Source organism: Lissotriton helveticus, chromosome 3_2 (genome assembly GCF_964261635.1).
Source record: "Lissotriton helveticus chromosome 3_2, aLisHel1.1, whole genome shotgun sequence".
NCBI classification, from domain to species: domain Eukaryota; kingdom Metazoa; phylum Chordata; class Amphibia; order Caudata; family Salamandridae; genus Lissotriton; species Lissotriton helveticus.
In genome coordinates this window covers 164,118,071-164,137,715 of record NC_136062.1, presented here as the reverse complement: position 1 = coordinate 164,137,715, position 19,645 = coordinate 164,118,071, and positions in this window count along the sequence as shown.

The window sequence follows — 19,645 nt, the reverse complement described above, 5'->3', positions numbered from 1 at the left end:
CTCCTCCCCCTCGGGCATTCCCTGTACGGTTGTGCCAATGGATATCAAAGCCTGATGGAACAGCGGCTATGATGTCTGGTAGAGAGTTTTCCCCAAGCCATGTCTCGGTCAAGGTCAAGATGTCTATATCTTCATCTTGTAGCAATGTAAATATCTCAAGGCTGTGTAAAGACCTTGTGTGTAAACTAACCAACTTCAAGGTGTGAGAGTGGGGTGAGGACCTACCTATATGTGGTCTCCGTATAGACAGTTCGTCCAAAGTGGCTAGTGTGGTCGGGTCTGGAGACAGATTTCCCTCATTCAGTTGGTGTATTTCATCCCTAGAATAAGTGATCCAGTAGTCAGGAGTCCCAGCCCCTGCGCCCGTTCGTGCACGGACGGGCGCAGACGGGCAGGACTCTGGCACGACTCCGGCGCAAATCCGGCGCATCCGCTGAACGCGTCCGCTGCGCGGAGACATGGCCGTCTGTTTTTATACTCTAATATGCTCTATGGAATTGCAATCGAAGCTCATGTCAGATGTCCTTCACATCTAACATGAGCTTTGATTTGGAATTCCATAGAGCATATTATTAAACCTATTATGGCCACTTTAGCGGCAGTTTGCTGCCGATAAAGTGGCGATAATTTTGTCGCCAAGGGTTGATGATATGGCCCTCTCTCGTTTCACAAATAAAGCTAACACTACAGTTTTACGAGTGCAGTGTACCTGGTACATTTTACTTGTTATAGTGCCGCGTTCAAATGGTGTCTATATGGAAGTGCCTACTGCGTTGCTGACGCCCGTTATGCCAAATTATTTCTAATGCATTCCTATGAAGGATTTGTAGATCTAGGCTTCTGTGCTTACCGTTGTGTAAACTTTGCGCCAAACACATTAGGAAGTGGAGTTGACAACTTAAGTTGAGCAGATCTTCTGCACGTCCAAGCAGACAGCAGTGTCTAAGTTTAAGAGAGAAAGAGAAATGATGTCACAGAGAGTGAGAGAGAGAGAAAACAACATTAAAACTGTGTCGCAGAGTCTAGAGTTGAGATTTTTTGTTGAACCAGATGTAGATTTACTAGCTCCTTGCATAACTTTACCCATGTTAAAAGTGACTCAAAAGTGGCGTAATAAGTTTGTGGATCTGTTTGTCAGACTGTTGTAACCTATCTGTTGTCACTGCTCGGAGGTAATTATAGATTTTACAGAGAAGCTGCTGTACACTACGCACTCTGGGCCATAATATCAAGCCTGGGCGACAAAATTATTGCCACTTTATTGGCAGGAAAGTGTCGCTAAAGTGGCGATAATGGGTTTGATAATATGCTCTATGGAATTCCAATCGAAGCTCATGTCAGATGTCCTTCACATCTAACATGAGCTTTGATTAGAATTCCATATAGCATATTATCAAACCTATTATGGCCACTTTAGCGGCACTTTGCTGCCGATAAAGTGGCGATAATTTTGTCGCCAAGGGTTGATGATATGACCCTCTCTCGTTTCACAAATAAAGCTAACAGTACAGTTTTACGAGTGCAGTGTACCTGGTATATTTCAGTTGTTATAGTGCCGCGTTCAAGTGGTGTCTATATGGAAGTGCCTACTGCGTTACTGACGCCCGCTATGGCGACTTATTTCTAATGCATTGCTATGTAGACTTTATAGATCTAGGGTGCTGTGCTTACCTTGTATAAAGAGTGCGGCCACCGGAGTTCACCATTTGACTTGAAGTCTGCCTATACGTCAAAGTATATTCAATAAGTTGCAGAGAATTCTATTGCTCTTACTCGGTAGGCCGTGGTTGCTTCTGAACGATGTTTGTTGAAGGAAACAAAAGGACATTTTGATTAGTCATCGTAAACTGAGTTGTGTAACTACTATCACAAGTGAATTTTAATGTGGGTTCTTAATATTCTGTAGTTAAGACTGTTGCTGCTCCAGCAAACAAAGGAAGATCAATAAGCTAATAGAGGCCTGGGACGGCCTCGTGACGCAGAAAAGAAAATAGTATCATGGACGCACAATTAATAATAATAGAGGCCTAAGCACGTGGCGTAGTACAGAAACCCAACACAGAAAAGTATGCACGCACAGTTTTTAAGATTAGAGGTGTATAGGACCTTGTGACTTATAAAGAAATATTTCAATTATGTAAGTACAATTTAAAACCATTGAGGGGTAGGAAAGCCATATGAAGGATAAAAAAATAGCATTATGTATATACAATTTACAGTGGAGGCTGATGTTGTGACGTCTTCTCTTACCTTTGCTTCTGTCGTCTTTTGTCGTGTCTTGAAAGGCTGCGGTTTTGCTGAGTCTGGGGTGTTTTCGACAGTCTGTCTGTCATCGCAGCACAGGCAGGCAAAAGAGAGTGTGCTCACCTCAATGCCCGCATTATATGGGAACCGCGGGGGCTGATCACACCAAGGCCATGGCCGATTCATTACATCCACTTCCTTTGATTAATTCAGGACCATACTTCAAGCCTTTGGAGCCCCCATTTCTTTCCCCACGATTGGATTGTGAGAGAAAGACCTTCCCCTTCCCGCCGCAACACATATTGTGTCCCCATTCCCTACCACCTCACTCTTGTCCTGATGAATACCCCACTAGTAAGGTTCAAGATACCTACAGAAAAGGGGTTGAAACGTCAACTTTAGAACACCTGCCAATATCCAATCAATAGTGATAAATAAACAGTGACTTCATGTGCTATATGGCAAATATGTGTATAATGTTTAGACTTTTGCTATCCGGTATATAATCAACATATACCTGAACTGTTTGTGATATCGTGTCACCACCACCAAAACCTTCTTTCCTATCACTTACCATCTTACACTCCCTCCCCTTTCTTTGGGCAACACTCATGTGAACCCTTTGAGGCTGTGCTCCCATGATTTTTATCTATATGAAAAGCTTATTGCCAATGTGATTAAATAACATTGGTCGTAAATTACTGTTGTTTTGCCTTCATTTTATGAAACTATTGAATGTTTTCGTTATTTGTGTTTTTCCCTTCCATGAGCAAGTTGCTAATACACTGGGACCACTTTAATGCATAACGTCTAGTACCCAGGTCCCAGTGACTCCGGGTTTACCCTTGTCTTGTAACTGATCCGAGATTTAGGCAGCAGCAGATTGCACAGCCTCACAATGTACCAGAACACTATTTCAATACTGCTCTACACTCCTCTTTCCTGATTTGTGAATCGACAATATTTGTTTTATAAACCAGAAAAAATTAAATTCTGATAATCTTTGGGCGATCTAGCAATACAGCACTGGATGTGTGCTGCTTATCTGGAATGTTAATAGTAAGAGCCAATAGAAAATGATACTCCCTTGGATGTTGGTGGACTTTTGCATGAACTTTTGCATGCAGTTGGGAGAAGGCTACTATCCTCACTTTTGTATTTTTGGCTTCTTTCACCACATGGTATAAGATTTGACCTTTTTGTAACACTGAGGTGACCTGGATGCACTGGGGACCAGGGCTATAGGTTATACATGTGTATGTGTGCCAATTCTTGACACTATTTCAAATATGAGAAAACACACCCTGTGTGGGTAAGGTGAGTAGTAAGTTTGACAATGGCAAACCCATAAAACTTTGTTGGCTTATGTAATAGAAAGTTTGTATTTTGCAATGTCTTAACCACAGCCGTCACTGTTGTTCATGTCATTTTACAGACAATCTTATATTGTTTCACCACAGGATATGGTGCATATCCTCTGGTCCTGATGAAGGTGGCTTTTACAAGATCTGATACCACTGAAAGGTACATTGGTTGTATATTTTGAAAGTCCCAGTTCACAACACAACAACAAAATACATTGGAAACCTTTCCTGACTATAACTTAAGGTTTATGTGAGATAAGGATGGGGCATGAAGTGAGAATGAGTCTGTGTGGTGTTTGAAATGGTGTGTGATTTAAGATATGGGGGAATATACAAACAAGATATTGATGTACAGAGTGTGTATATCAATGTGTAACATTATGTGTTTTTGTTTTGTATATATGTCATTTTGACAAAAATGTGAAACGTTTTCATTGAAAACTTTATATTTGTATGACTAATTATGAATAAAGTTGAAAAATTAGACAAGATACAAATGATCAACAAATGAAAATAAAATATATTAATTAAATGTCATGTTGTTTTTGGAGTAGGTTGGTGAGACACGGGTCCCTGTGAGCCATTATAGAAGCAATACAGGTGAAGTGGGAATTTGTGTATCATATTGAATGGCTGTTTTGCCTAAAAAATCCTATAGCTGACCGCTCACTCCGTTTTCCACAGTTTTGTCTACCAAAGGCAGTCTTAGCCAGTCCATTGGGGGCTGAGGGCCTTGCCCCTCCATCTTTTGCCCCTCATGAACATTGTCTGTCAGGCTGAACAAAGGTCAATCTGACAGACACTGTTCATTTCAGGTCAGGCAGCCAGGTGCCAGACATGCGCTAAATGTGCAGCCTGAGCTGAACTTTCCTGGGCTGAGAAACTCACAGCTCCTGTATGCATGACTTCCTCAGCTCAGCAAAGGCCCCTGAGGTCCTCCCCTCAGTGACGAGTCGTAGCGTCACTGATTGCCTCGCACCTTGGCGATTCAGTTTTAAACCATGTAGTGTCCACGGTCGGATGTCAATCAGTGACACTTCATCACAGATGGGTGTGGGGTCAGCAGTCTCACTGACCCCATCTCACTCTGCGATGATGTTGGAACGGCTGCCTTCCCTCATTGGTTGACCTTAGATCAGCCAATGAGGGAAGGCAGCAGTCCTAAGCCTCTTGAAACCTGCGAGGCAGAGCTAGCTGCAGGTAAGAGTTATTTTTCTTTTAAATTAATGTTTGCTGCGTGCGTGTATGTACTAAAGTTTGGTAAAGAGTTTTGTGAATGGATGTGTATGTGTGTGTGCATGTCTGCACATGTGAATGCATGGCTGTGAGTATTATGTGTGTGTGTGTGCATGTGTGTGTCCTGTCCACCCCTCTCCCTCCAAAAGTTACCGCCCACCACTGGGCAGTCGTACAATTTGGTGGTAAATAAAAAGAGGCATTGGATCTAAAGAGGATTTCAAAGTGCACTACTGCCTTTTAAGTGCTGCTGGTGTATTATTGAGTGCAAAAAGAACAATTGATGGACAGCATGCCAAACAATGTCATACAGTCACCCCAGTACAGAGATCTGGGCCTAAATCCATCGTTTTTTTGCTCACCATGCCATTTCAGTTTGGACCCAACCATATGCAAATCAGTCCTGACCCTGCACCCAATGGGAACAGTCCAGCCTGAACTGCCAGGCCAGGTCCTACCTGGACCAGAAACAAGCATGCTAGGACCAGTGTCGGACTTTCAGCCCTCATCAGCCAGGAGAGCTCGTCTCCAGTGGCCTGGATAGCACTGGACCCACGTCTGGGCATACCCATCCCACTTGGGGTAACAAATGCAAAAAGAACAATTGATGGACAGAATGCAGAACAATGTCATACATTCACCCCAGTACAGAGATCTGGGCCTAAATCCATTGTTTTTTTGCTCACCATGCCATACCAGTTTGGACCCAGCCATATGCAAATCAGTCTTGACCCTGCGCCCAATGGAAACAGTTCAGCCCGAACTGCCAGGGTGCTAATTACTAGTAGTGTCACCATCAGTGCCAGTATAACAGTGTGGACCTTACCTCTAAACATGGAACCCGAAAAGATACCTCTTATTGTGTAAACACATTTGAGGCAAGATTCCTGTTTCAGAGTTATGAAAATGGACTAATGCCCTGATGTACGAATCTTCCAGTTTGCATTTCCTAAATAGCGAATCCTAAGAAATTGCTATTTAGGAAATACAAAATGGAATGTCCAAATATAGAGATTTCCTAATAGCGATTCCTACACACTTGGAATCGCTGTTTAGGAAATGCTAATACCATTCGTTTTAAAGGCCCATAGGTACAAATGGTTTTGCATTTAAAAAAATTTTTTTTTACTAAAAGGAGCTCATAAATTAGGACATGAAAAACAAAGAGTGCCTATGGCCTAATGCCCCCCTTGATGCACTGCAAAAAAAAGTGGTGCATACATAAAAGGCATAAATGCCCTAAGGGCATGTGCGTGCTACATGGCTCTTAAGAAAGTGCAGTTTAGGTGCATTTTTTTTTAAAACTGTGCATTGCTATCATCGACTTGGATTCAATGTAAATAGCATTTCCTAAATTCCCATTTCGCTTTTAGGAAATGAGTTGTACATGTGCTTAGGAAATCGCAAATAGGAAATCCCTATTTCGATTTCCTATTTAGGGAATCGCAAATTCCCATTTCTACTTAGTAGAAATTGCATTTTGCGTCCTCGTTTAGGTGTTAGTCCAATCCAATCTTTCTTTATTAGGCAAATGCTGCCATAAAAGTTCACATAAATACAATTGACATTAAACGAACTTTAAAAAAAGGTAAAACCAATACAATAAAAAGGATAAAAGCTATTGTAAAGCCATTTTGAATAGTGCTTAGTCAGTAGATACTGTTTGTTTTAAGATTACATAAAACACACTACTGCCATATACCTTATACTTCTGAATTCTAGTAAAAAAGTTAGCACCTCGTTGGGGAAGGCAATTACATTCGAAGGTATAACATGGAGCATTTGTCTCGGTCACATTGCTAGCAGCAGCGGTGGGCAGTGCAATACAGTATTCAGGATCCTTAGACGTTTGTTCATATTGGAAGGCAACGTTGCATTTCTTAACTGAACAAAATTGTGATTCAGTCTGTTAAGAAATGCAATTTCCTTTCGTACACCTGGCCTTAAGTTACATATTAGAGCCTTTTAAGGAAGCTGCCTGTGTAGTAGCAACAAATATCTTTGTAAAACCAGATAGTAGACTAGACGTTTATTATTATTTTAGGGATATGTAGAAAGCACTGCCTCTTTTTCAACAAGTGACTGGCTGGAGTGGGATCCCTGCTTGGTCAAATCAGTGCTCCACGAGCAATGACAAAAACGTACATAAAGGGGCCAAAAAACAACTTTAATTTTAGATCCAACACACACTGAGCTGCTCTCAAAGTCACAGGTACTTGTATTTCAAACATTTTATTACAGAAAATGTTTATTTACTAGACAAGGGTTTGAAGACAAAGGTGTTTTATAGCAGGCTTCTCGAGGGAATGGTAGAGGAAGTGGTGGTGTAGCCCTACAGCTTACCCGTACTAGCAGGAGTACTATGCCGGCAGGGCCGAATCAGTGTGCGTATTGTAAGGAGGGGGGACACTGGCACATCGAGTGCCCTGTACTTCTGCAGACGGTGGCGGTTCCAAGAGAACAAGGGTCTCGTGAACGGGGTCGTGAAGATGGTGGCCAGGACAGGGCTCAGAACACTGTAGCATCTCAGGGTTTTACTGATTCCCGACATTACAGCTCTCTTGACGATGATGCCTTCTTCTGCTATATTCTTTTCTGTCATTGACATGGAAGATGCATTCTTCAGTATTCCCATTCATCCTGATAGCAGACATCTGTTCAGGTGTACCCTCGCTGGTAGAAGCTTTAGGTTCTGTCACGCTCCTCAAGGCTATACAGAAATTCTGAGTATCTATAGTCAGGCATTGAAAGGTCAGCTGGATTCCTTGTCACTCCTTACAGGTAATGTATTGCTTCAGTATGTCGATGACTCGGTCATTGCATAGATACAGAACAAGGTTGCAGACGCAGTACAGTTAAATTGCTGCTACATTTAGCACAACATGGCCATAAAGCATCCCTTTCCAAATTTCAGTATTGTCGCAGGAGGTCACCTACTTAGGTCACCTACTGTCGAAGGAGGAAAGGAGATTGACCCCTGGGTGCATCCGTACCATTGTTAAAATGTCTGTCCCGCAAACTCAGAAAGATGTGCGTGCTTTCATAGGTATCACTTCCTATTGCAAGCATTGGATATCTGGCTATTCACTGCTTATTAAGCCCCTGCTTGCGCTAACACTTTAATTAAGGATGTCCATGAGCCCCTGCCTTAGATGCTAGAGTGTCAGCAGCCGCGGCCCGTGGAGGGAGTTACGGTGGGGCAGGGAGGCGGGGAGGGGGAGGGGCAGGGTGGAGGGTGCTAAAAACCGGCATATGGATAATGGCAGGTAAGTACACAATTTAAGTAATAAAACGAAATTCGTAGCACGCACTGCATGGCAAAATGCGATGCTGTGCGCGCTACGAATTTCGTTTTATTAATTAAATTGTGTACTTACCTGCAATTTTCCATATGCCGGTTTTTAGCACCCTCCACCCTGCCCCTCCCCCTCCACACCTCCCTGCCCCACCGTAACTCCCTCCACGGGCCACGGCTGAGTGTCAGCAGTCTTTTGAGCAATTAAAAACTGCGCTTTGCTCTGCTTCAGTGCTTGGTACCCCTAACTATGCTAAATGCTTTGTATTGTACTTCCATGACATAGGTGGTTGTGCGCTTTCTGTTTTAACACAGAAATTTGGAGAAAAGCATCATCCGTGTGCTTATTTCTCTGCTGTACTTGACCCTGTAGCCCGAGCCCTCCCGAGAGTGGTCGTGGCTGTGGCCATGTCAATAAGACAATCGGCGGGACTCGGACTCGATACTGACCTCACAGTTATATAGTAACACATGCTGTGGATAATCTTTTGAATAAGACAAGGACACAGCAACTCACCAGTGCATGTCTGACCGGTTACGAGCTAATGCTCTTTCAAAGGCACATTACGAGCAAACGCTGTGCCACTCTGAATCCAACCATGTTACTACCCCTCCCTTCTGAGAATGAGGAAAATGACATACATGATTGTATCTTCCAGACGGAAGAAGAGACGAAAAGAGGGGTAGACCTGACTGATGTTCTCTTATCTGACCCCCAAGAGGAACTATATGTCGATGGCTCTTGTTTTAAATTACCAGATGGCACTTCAACAGCTGCATATGTGATTACTAAGCACGGTAGTTAAGACATCACGAGTTCCCTATTATTTGGCCCAACCTGAAGAGTTAGTAGCCCTAATACGAGCCTGTGAATTGATTGAGGGACTGGTTGTCAATATTTATACTGACAGCCAGTATGCCTTCGGGTGGCGCATCATTTTTGGCGACTTTGGGCAGAGCGAGGGTTCCTTACTTCCCATGGGAAAATAATACAGCACGGCCCTCTCATATATAGGCTTTTGTCTGCTTTGATACTCCCTAAGAAGTTGGCAATAGTGAAGTACAACGCCCATAAGAAATTTACTGACGATGTGGGTAAGGGGAACACTTTTGCAGATCAGACAGCTAAAGAAACAGCCTGAACTAAGATGAAAAGAATGTTTGTAGCAGGTCCCGCCAGGTGGGTGCCCGAGTTCTCCATGTTTTAGGATACCCTTGACAATGTGAAGGAGATACAGAGTAAGGCCACGATGGAGGAATTAGCAATGTGGCAAGAAAGTACAGCAAACTTGCACAATAGGGGATGTTGGATTGATAAGTCAGGGAAGCAAAGATGGAGGTAGCCAGATGTAGATGTTCTTCCTGTAGTGACAATGGCCCACGGCCCGGCGCATTTCAGTGCTAAGGGTATTTGTAAGTTGTTAGATCACGCATGGCAAAATTACAACATCTTAAAGACAGCTGCACATTTAGTGAAATACTGCATGGTGTGCATGATGTACAATCCTGGCAAGGGTATCCCTACACCACCCGGTAATTTTGCACCTCCCACTTTCTCTTTTGAGGTTCTGCAAATGGACTTCATAGAGATGTACAGGGTCAATAATTTGAAGCATGTGTTGGTGGTTGTCTGTGCGTTCAGTGAATTGGCTGAGACCTGACCCACTAAAGAGAATACAGCCATTTTTACTGCAAAGAGACTCCTGAATGAGTTATTTCCTCTCTTTGGCTTGCCTCGTTTGATCTGGATTGATACTGTAAGTCATTTCCATGCAAAGGTTATTCAGTAAGTTTGTGAGGGACTACACATTGGACAGAAGTTTCATGCTGCAAATCATCCCCAGTCAGCAGTTTTGGTTGAGAAGTACAATTGTACTCCCAAACTGAAATTGACAAAGATTCAGGAGAACACCGGGTTGCAGTGGACAGATGCTTTTTTTGTCCACAAGAACAACAGCACATTCTAGGACAGGATTGTCACCCTACGAGGTCGTGTTCGGATGCCCAGCTAATGTCTGGAGCATACTGCGCCTATGTAGGTTGGCAGAGATTGAGTACCCTTTATTGACCAATTACCTGTGTCAGTTAACTGAAAATTTGCGTTCCTTTTACCAACAGATACAAGAATTGCTTCCACCCATACCAAAGGGGTCCGGCCACAACATCCAACCGGGGGCCTAGTTGCTGCTTTGAGATTTTCAGCAGAAGAAGTGCTCGGAGCCTCGAAGGAAGGGGCTCGAGTTAGTCCTCCTCGCTACCAGGTCCGCGGTGAAAGTCACTGGCTGAAAGAATTGGATTCATTCCAGTCACTGGGGCAGCGTAACCTTGCCCTTACCCTATGATCAGTGGGTGAGGGATGGTTTTGGGGATGCTGAGGGAGAAAAGATACCTCAATTCGTCCTCTTCAGTTGAGTGCAGCTTATAAGGACCCAAACGGATGCTGAGAACGACGATGTACTAAATGCAGAAGCCCCCCCCAGATATCTGAGCATTAAAAGAGCCCCTCTTCGTTGACCTCTCTGTGCCTGGAGTTAACAGGTACAATTGGCGTCCTCGGTTGAAGAACGGTGCACGAAAGAGAAGTCAGATTAGTTAGGGTCGGACTGTGCAAGTCAGGGTGTACTTTGTCAATAGTACCAACGGTATTAGTTTAGGGTGAGGCGAGATTGGTGCACTGTTCTGACATTGGACAGGATAGATCGAACATGCTCCCTTGGAGAGGGGTACATTTTCCTGTGCAATGTGGGATTCCTCGAGAGCTAGGAATGAGCAGCTCCACCGCCAGTGCTCAAGAGCGCCAACGTTGATGAAAAATATTAGCCTGTACCATTGAGGATCAGACGGACACTGGGAACAATTGCCTTTGTTATTACTTTTTACTGCATTCCCCTTTTTGCTTCATGATGTATCCATTTGGTCGGCCTATTAATGAGGAGGAACAGCTATTTGCACCACCGCGTCCAGAATGGGGTTGGTCCACAAAGAGTAAAATAGTTTTTGCATTAATAGTTGGGATTGCCCTAGTAGCAATACTTGGAATACCTTGCTTTCTAGGGGAGAACTATCCTGTACATTCCTTGCTTGGAACAACGCCCGTCCTCCTGAACACATCTTTGTTGCTTTAGCTCCTCACAAAGAAGAGCACTGAAAGACTTACACAGATAATGTTTTTATACAAATGTTGCATCAAGCTCATGACGTGTGCAATACAACAAATTGTTAGGTTTGTGGATTGCTCCCCTCAGTTACTCATAAAAGTGATCATTTTTTGTCCATGCCTTTGTCATATTTGGGGAGTTGTGAGGGTTGGTTTGCATTGTTTGTAATGGTACACTACCATTTCCACCACTCCGCTCAGGTTATGACACCTGCTGATTCTCGCACTGTGACTAATTATATATACGTTTTCATCATGGGTTCACTCCTATAGGTAAGGCAGGACTGAACATCTCTGGTACTTTGTCCCCAAACTTCTGTATGAGCAAATATGATAGGGTGAAGAACAACACATGGCTTTGAAAGAAAATGGCTGATTTCCAGAAGTTTAACACATTTGAGTATTTAAAATCTTTTCAAGATCGTAATGTCACTAAGGTCAAACCTATACTGGTGTCTGTAGTTAGCTCAGCAGCTACTTTCTGTGTCCAGGGGAGGGGGGAGATAGAGGTGGGGGATAGTAAATGCAATTTCACCTACCCACTCCCCACGTATAATAGTTCTGCTCTGATCTTACCCCCAACGTCTATTTTGTCTGTGGATCCCTAGCTTATGTCTGGCTTCCTAGGGGATGGTCAAGCAGATATTACCTCTCTTTTCTTCTTCGCCGGCGTATGTTGCTCTGTCCAATTACCATAAGGATCATCAGCTGAAGCGTAGGAGTATATACTTGCCCCGAGTCAGAAGGGTCATTGACACAAAGGTTATAGATCATACGGATACCACCTTACAACAGTTTGAGGATGCCATGTAGGGTATCATACCTTTTGGGGTCCCATGTCCAATAGCCTTAATATCCATGGGTTAACAAGGGTTGTCGAAGGGGTTATTAGTACAACAACTGGTATACTGACAAACATCAATGCTGAGCTTCAGGCTATGTGGTTAGTAACCTTGCAGAACCGGATGGTGTTAGACCTCATACTTGCAGATAGTGGTGGGGCCTGTTGCGTCATTGACAGTAGCTGTTGTGTGTACATACCTGACCACACCCCCAATGTGTATGCTGCCATACAGACATTGCATATACTCTCATTTGACATACACCAAGAACATTGTACTTGGACACTCTCTGGGTGGTTCTGGGGTATGTTCCCATCCTGGGGTTGGAAGATCCTTATCTTTCTAGCTGTGATTGCTGGTATTTTCTTCACATGTTGCCCTTGCATACACTGTCTCCCGACCTGCTGCACTTATTGAAAAGCAAACAGCAAAGTGTCAGTCCCTCCTGACAGCACTATCAGCTCTCAATTGAAAGATATGCTGGTACGATGTTACCAGGCAGCTCCAATAATAACCTATGGAGAGATAAACCTTGCTATAGTGACAAACAAAATTAGTCGTATTTCACTACAACAACATGTAAAACATAACGGTACATGTCTTACCTTTTAAATACACTGCAGCTGCCCATGAGGCCTACCTTAGAGGTGCCTTATATGCAATAAAAGGGAGGGTTTGTGCCTGGCAAGTGGGTGCACTTCCCAAATCGACATGGCAGTTTAAACTGCACATCCAGACACTGCAATGATGGGTGTGAGGCATGTTTACAGGGCTACTCATGTGGGTGGAACAATCAGTGCTGCAGGCCCAATCATAGCATTTGACTTACAGACTCTGAGCACGCCTGGTGCACGGTACTAGGAACTTACTAGTAAATTGAACAGGCCAATAATAGAGAAAGCAATACCATTACATTTTCAACAGGGAGCAGTTGCACTTTAGCATTGGTCAGCAGTGGTAAAGTGCTCAGTGTCCTAAAGCCAGGAAAAACAAGGACCAGCACACAGTCAAAAACAGGAGATCAGAGGCAAAAAGACTGGGGACACCATGCCAAAAGATGCTAGGTCTAACATGAAAATATTTTCTATTCCTACTGAAACAGCCAATTAACAATGACAATGTAAATCCTGATGGGGTAGACCATCCTCCTGGGTTTAACCACGTGACAACTCTAGTTACCCACATTGCTGACAGAGAAACTGTCCTGACTAATATCCCACTCAACTCTATCAACGGGGCGAGCTTACCAGCTTGGAATACACTATATGCTATTAATCTGTCCCACAACTGTACATGTAAGACTTGACTACTTAGCAACATGCCTGGTTGGGGGGGGGATCAGGTTAAAGGGAGAAGGGTTGGGAGGGGGTAAATTGAAGGGAGGGGGTTGTCTGTTGAGCAATAACTGGGGAATAACACCCTGATGAGCTCCATTCTTACTAATGTGAATTGAATACCCATACATGAGGAAGGATTGCGGACCCCCGCAGGTCCGGATTGAACTGTTATTCTCTTGCTGCTGAAAATATTTGACACTTATATGCAACTAAATACCCTGAGATTCTTATGTTCAGATGTATACTGGAATTTGCATGTATGCACAGGCGGTACTGAGAGATGTATTAGTATATTTCTTAAAGGCAATAAAAATATGTTTTAAAAAAAAGAAAAGAAAATATTTTCTATTTCTAAAGTTAGTTAAGGATTGCTTTGTGTTGTATTTCCTCTTTATTACTATTTGAGCGCTGCATAAATACTATACACATTAGCTCTATGTTAAGCCTGACTGTTTTGTGCCAAGCTATGAAAGGGTTAAAAACAGGTTTATTAAGTGGCTTTTGTGGTTCTCCATGACAAGTTCTGTGATTAATATTTAAGGTGGGTTCTCGCTCACCTGAACTAAAACTCACATTTCTTACACGCATGTTACACATTGTGCTTTGCAGCATGGACATTAACCTGCTGCTCTTTAAAAAAATATATATTATAATGAGACAAGCTTGTGACTAGACTTCACACATATCTCTCGAGCAAGTGCATACTTCACTAGAGTTATTTTACCACTACTACAACCTGGCACTTGCTAAGTACACAAACATATCTGCAGTAGGTATCTTAGCCCCATAAGACATTTTAAAATCCAGCCTGTTTGTCACGAGTAAGCAAGATGAGATTTACTATTCCATTTTTCTTTGTGGCTAATTTCTTTAGGGCAGAGTTTTCATTAAATAAATGTATTTGTTGATTGTCAAACCCCGCTCTTCTTGAATCCACTCCTCATGGCTTTGCACCCTTTCTGCTGTGATTCCTTGAACTCCAGTTTATGGAATCTTGTCAATTTTTCTCACTTCCAGCACTGGAGACTGACATAACATACACATGTGAAATATCACTCATCTTTTAAATATTCATTATGCAAATAGTCAGTTTCATTGGGGTCCTCTCTCAACCAAGAGATGACTCCAGAGAACTCAAAAGAGAGCCATTAGATTACTTTTACGTGGAAGACATGCACACACAACTTCCCGCCCATAAAAGGCTGCTCACTGCTCATTCTTGGCTAGAAGATCTTCATCATTCAAGCTATTATGTATCACTCACAACCTAATGCATATTAAAGATCTGAATTCCTTCTGATGAAAATCAACAAATATTTCCAACCTAGGGATGTTATATTCCGAACTAGCACAACAATTTATCTACCTACCAGACTAAAAAACACATTCTACGTATTACTTTCTTTGTAGAGGCTGACAACGCGTGGAATTCTCTCCCATGCCATGTGGGATTTAGAAGAATAGTAATGAATTTGGCTATTCCCATCCTGACCATCATGAACAACCTGATGCACCAAAAACTGCGAGTAGCATGCTGACCGCCAAAACCATTCCAAGGTCTTGTCAGGGGTAGTAAGCCTTATATAAATGCAATTATAATGCAATACAATTAAGCACAAAGCAGTGTTTGCACCCGGTAGAAGAGAGCTGGGAGATACGCTTCTGTTTGAAGCAGCTATGCGCTATATCAAGTTACGATTGATTGATTAATCGACTGATTGAACAGCCAGCACACATTAAAGGACACCACAAAGCAATGGAGGACTTCTGCTGCGGCTGCAAGTTGCTGCTGCAGGAAAGGGAATGGGGGAATTGTGAGCCCACCGGGAGGTGTGCATAAAATATATGCAGGAGTATTGTGGTGTGCCTCTATTATAGAAAATACCTGTGGCATGGCTGTGCACAAGGAATGCTCTAGGAAGTTCAGAAGCAAATGCAGAAACATGAGTGATACAATAAGTCACCATATATGACACTGTCCTATTGTTTGTGGTGACACTTGTGCAGGGACACTTCTGGTGTGCAATGCAACATACACATTAGGGGCATCCTTATTGATCAATGGGGAACACTGGAATGAAACACCGATAGCCAATCGCAATGCAGCGTTGTGTTTGGTCTGAGCACCATGGCTTGGTGCTCAGCCAGGGAATGGGTGGCTGGTCATGTTCTCCATGCAGGCTGTAATACAGCCTGGGTGGAGAACATGCAGGCCCAGAGGGCTGGTCAAACATTCATGCACACTTACCTAGTGCCCACCACTCCTCCCCCTGATGTGAGAGCAGAGCAGAACTGCCGCACCCCCGTGCGCCCGTCTGATGAGAGGCCGCAGCAGGAAAAATAAATGATAACAACGTAGAGTTATTATCATTTTATTTTTATTTATTTTCCCTGCAAAAAGCAGGGGGCAACACTCCGCCCTAGCGAAGGAGCCGCCACTTACATGGTGGGAAGGTAGGGTGTCTTTTAAAGATGCTGCTTTGTGATAGGTAGAAAGAGAAAACACAGAAAACATATAGACAGGTTACCTAACCTGGCAACGTTTTACCAAGACAAAACTTTACAATTTTGATGGAATTTTATCTGGGAGAACCTGGGAAAATGGTAGTGCAAAGTGCTGAACACGTACATTACTCCATACGTGCATGCTTGCATCACGGTTCTACAGACTGGAAGAGTATCCATTGTGAACCGCACGTGAAAAGGCATTTGTTAGTAAGGAACGAAGCCTCACGACCTGTGTTGTGATAAATCTGTAGGTGCGAGAAGAACATCCTGTATGCTGTGCACTGCCTGAGTGGAATAATGCAGATGGGTCTAGTAATCACGGTGGGACTGTGAGCCATGACGTAGTGTCCCAATCTTGCTTGTAATTAGATTACCAGACCGTAAAACTGAACAGTGCCTGAAACCCGACACGTTAACAAAGTTAAGAGCTGATATTGAAACGCGAGTGGCAAACTAACACATATTTGTCTCTGAAATTGCAGCTTATTTCTTCTTCGTATAATGAATCGGTGCACGCTATGCAGCTGAGCACTGTGTGCACCGGGAAAAGGAAGGTAATGCTGCGGAGGCTCATAGCGACTGATCTCTATCTGAAAGGCGGGAGTTTCTTCAGACACTCCTGCCAAAACCGATATCGGAGGTGTGCGTTGTAGAACATTGATAACGTGATCAGGAACATAGTGATTTTGTACAGCTGAAGGCTGTGCGGTGCGCTGTTCTCCCAGGAAACCCGAATTTCATGGCAACCAGAATATTCGTCCCGTGAGAGGAAAGCATTATTAATGCACTGCAGAGGCGCAACTAGAGCCACATTTCGGGGGGGGGGGGGGGGGGGGGGGGGGGGAGGGAGAAAAAATTTCGGGGGGGGCTGAAACTTTAAGCAGTAGGTAGAGTGGCGCTGCAGGGGCTCTTAGGAGGGGTGAAACATCAACAAAGCCTCTTTGACATGCACATGGTCTTTTAAAGACCTGTGAAGTGCTCTGGTGCGGCTGCGTGTGTGCCCGGGACTGGAGCTGTCTAAGCCACCCACGACGGGGGGGTGGGAGGGGGTTGGAGCCCTTAGATTCCAACACTGCATGAGTCCTGGGGGTTAAAGGGTTTTCGAATATATTCCTCCACCAGAGGGCGAAGCAGAGAAAAACGGGGAAATACTGGCCTTGTATAAATGTGAACTTGAGTAACATTTTAAAGTCGTAGTTCAAGTCTGAAAGTTTGATGAAAAACTTGATGGATTTCTGCCCCCATGGCGTTTCTAAAGTTTTTTTTTTTGTTTTTGTTTTTGTTTTTTGTTCAATAAGTTTTATTGTTTGTTTTAGCAGTAACAAACAGTGATTAGATCCAGTAGTACAGTTATGTTCAGAAGTTCATGGTGTAAAAGTGCTGTACATTACGTTACATCAAAAGTCGATGACAAATTCAAGAGTATAATAACCAATATCTCGCCGTAGGCAGCAGAACATGTATCGCAAACTCAGCAAGCATTTAGTAACAGATATTGTGTACCACTAGCATCAAGGAAAAGGGTACCAAGAAAAATAGTACAATGATGGAAGACTGCAAGCACTAGTGTATGTGGCGTAAACAGTGGTGGACCATATTAAGGTGGCTTATGTGTCGTAAAGTAATTATCAAGGGTTGACCACAGTTTTCTCGTGGGGGGGCGCCACGGTGTCTGCTGAAGTGCGATATTATCTGCACCGCGTAAACTGATTATCCAATTCAACCACCCTGCGAAGTTGGCCTTATTGGTATCTTTCCAGTTACTAAGGACTGTCTTGATCGCCGCCAAAGCGTTTCTAACGTTTTAAAAAGTATTTTATGTGATGTGTCAGTTCATGGATTCCTCACCTCATAACATAATTTCATCTGAGTATAAACTTGCTTTGGAAATGTTTCAGTAACACTTCAACCCATGTTAAAATGTAGAGCTTGAAATGTTCAAGTTATATTCGGTAGTTTGAAAGCTCTACATGTTGTCACCTTCCTGCTGCTCTGATTAAATGACCTGAGACCAACTAACAATACACACAAATAATGTGAAAATGCCAAAAATGCATGGGACTCTTTGCTCATATGAAAGAGAGAGTGATAAGCATAGTCAGCAGGGTGGAGTGCACCTTGCAAAGAAAGAACGACATAACATTGGCTTCATGTAAAACAAAGGGTAATGTTGTAAACATGGCATACCTCGCACCAGGCATTCAATGGCGGGGACACGATTGGCTACAGGCACTTGCTGCAACTACAATCTCACCGGAAACCTGAGGCCAACCTACCATGCTAAGTACAAACAGCGCAAACTTGGAAAACAACCTTTAGGAGCTCCTTTGACTCAGCTCGGCCCAACTGGACGGGTACCCTGAAACACTTTACAACTGGGTCAGCATCACTGCCGACTTAGCCATACTCTCAGTCCCAGGTCGTTGAAGACTCTGCAAATACAAATGTATTTATAGGTTTTAGAAGAGATTTCTTTTCAAAGCAATACTATCCAGGGGAAATTAGGAAAGAAAACAGAGTGCAAAGAATGGTGAACCTCATGTGAAACATTGATATTTTTCAGGAGACCTTGGGATAATTAACTAGAAAAGTGAACTTTACTACCCGTCAAATTCTCAATTAATGGTTATCTTCACCCCCTCTCGACCGTGTACAGGTTATCTCACGCCAAAACAGTCCCTGGCATCTTAAACCCCTACTCAACCACAAACAGGATCTCTTCAACATACCATAATGGGGAACTTTCAACACTGCTCACACACACAGGTGAAAGCTCACAAGCAAACAGTAATGGGTATCTTTCCGTGACATACCAACATTCAACTACACTAAATACATATGCAGTATCTTGTGTAATAACAATAAATGCACTTGGCAGTCACAATGGACCAACATCCCACGTGCTATCAATAACTGGGTAATTTAGAAGCTGATGCTAAAACTGGGCACAAAAACACCCAACTTCACACTATATTTGCACCCATATTTGGGTGTATTCATGCACCCGATTTACACAGTGATGACAAAAAATGTTAGGCGACGTGTGCACTAGGTGTATATTAGGTTATGCATATATTAACATTGCATGTTTTATGTGGAGTGCTACCACAAGCAAAAAGACCTAGAAATGTTGCTAGGCAAAAAATGGAAAGAATTAGAATTAATGCTCAGCTACTAACGAGCTAGCACAAAAATGGGCAAAAATACCTTGCCTTTACGCTACCAATCTAAATGAGCCCATTAATATTAATATCGTCCCATTACCAATTACTACTTCACAATACACCGTAACTATGTTATTTTACACAGAAACGTGCAAAACAAAACAACACCAACAGAGACAATATAATCGCCAGCAGGTGGAGTGGTGCCCAATTTCGCTATGACACTGGCATAAAAAACAATGCCTATATAACACATGCCAACACCGCTCACCCCCTTCAAATTAATGCAGAACGTATCTTTTTTCTTTTCTTTTTCCTTCTTAGCCAGCGTTTCCAGATAAAGACATACAGTACTTTATTTCCTTTAATTGGATTTGTTTTACTTGGCATTGTACCTTGGATCAAATGGGGATTCTCAGTGGTGGCACCATAGATATTCTCTCTGCTTATGCTGGAGCAAGGACCTTTTGAGTGACCTTTCCTCCTGAAATAGGAGGG